The 1,002-nt window shown below is 39.3% G+C and overlaps 1 protein-coding gene across 1 annotated transcript in view; it reads left to right on the top strand.

Annotated features, from left to right (window-relative positions):
- The window catches only part of SEC23IP (SEC23 interacting protein), a 53,720-nt gene that overhangs the window by 21,976 nt on the left and 30,742 nt on the right, over positions 1–1,002 (top strand). The gene's annotated exons all lie outside the window — the stretch shown is intronic.

The raw sequence follows: 1,002 nt of genomic DNA, 5'->3' as shown, positions 1-1,002 counted from the left end.
AGTCTCCTGCCTCTGCCTCCCAAGTAGCTGGGATTACAGGCACCCGCCACAATGCCTGGCTATTTTTTGGTTGCAGCCATCGTTGTTTGGTGGGCCCGGGCTGGATTTGAACCTGCCAGCTTAGGTGTATGTGGCTGGCGCCTTAGCCGCTTGAGCCATAGGTGCCGAGCCTCTTCTAGCTATTTTGAAATAGAAAATAAATTAACTGTAGTCAGTAGGGTTAACTGTAGTCCCCCTCCAGTGTTGTTGAACCCTAGAACTCATTACTTCTGCGGTTTTATACCCATTAACCAACCTCTCTTCCTGTCTACTTGCAGCCTCCCATAACCATCTTTCCACTTTCTACCTCCATGAGATCTACTATTTTTAGCCCCTTTGTATGAGTGAGAACGTGTATATATTGTTATTTTTAAATCTGGAATTCTTTTGAAGATACCCAAACCACATAATGTAGATTTTAAAATATGTTTTGTTATAGAGAAGCACTTTGCTGGTTGGAACCAAGCTTTGGCAATACTTTGGATATATTTTCATGCCTTGCTGGTTTGTATTACTCTAGTACAGTGATTGGCAGACTTTCTCTAAAGGGTCAGATAGCAAATGTTTTAGGCTTTGCAGGCCATGTGGACTCCATTGTAACTAAAACAGTTCTGCCGCTATAGTGTGAAAACAGCTGTAGATTGTATGTAAACAGGCATGGCCATGTTCCATTAAAAAGTTATCTATAAAAATTAAAAAAGGTGGTGGGCAAGGTTTGGCCTATGGGGTGTAGTTTGCCCTCCTCCGCCCTAGTGTATGTGCTGTGTTTTCTCCTGTGATGCTGTTTAAGAATGGATTCTATTTTGACAATTATATACACTTTATGTTTGTTTCATTATCTTATACTTAGTAACAGTATAAAATAAATAGGTATGCATATTATGAAGTCTGAATTGGAAAAATTAGTGTATGAATCTGACATCAAGGGAAGGATTTTGGAGAAAAATTTTTTTTTTTTTTTTT

This window comes from Otolemur garnettii, unplaced genomic scaffold (genome assembly GCF_000181295.1).
Source record: "Otolemur garnettii isolate 467f Iridium unplaced genomic scaffold, OtoGar3 scaffold00021, whole genome shotgun sequence".
NCBI lineage: Eukaryota > Metazoa > Chordata > Mammalia > Primates > Galagidae > Otolemur > Otolemur garnettii.
The sequence above is the reverse complement of the archived record's forward strand: the minus strand, read 5'-3'. Positions and strand labels throughout refer to the sequence as shown.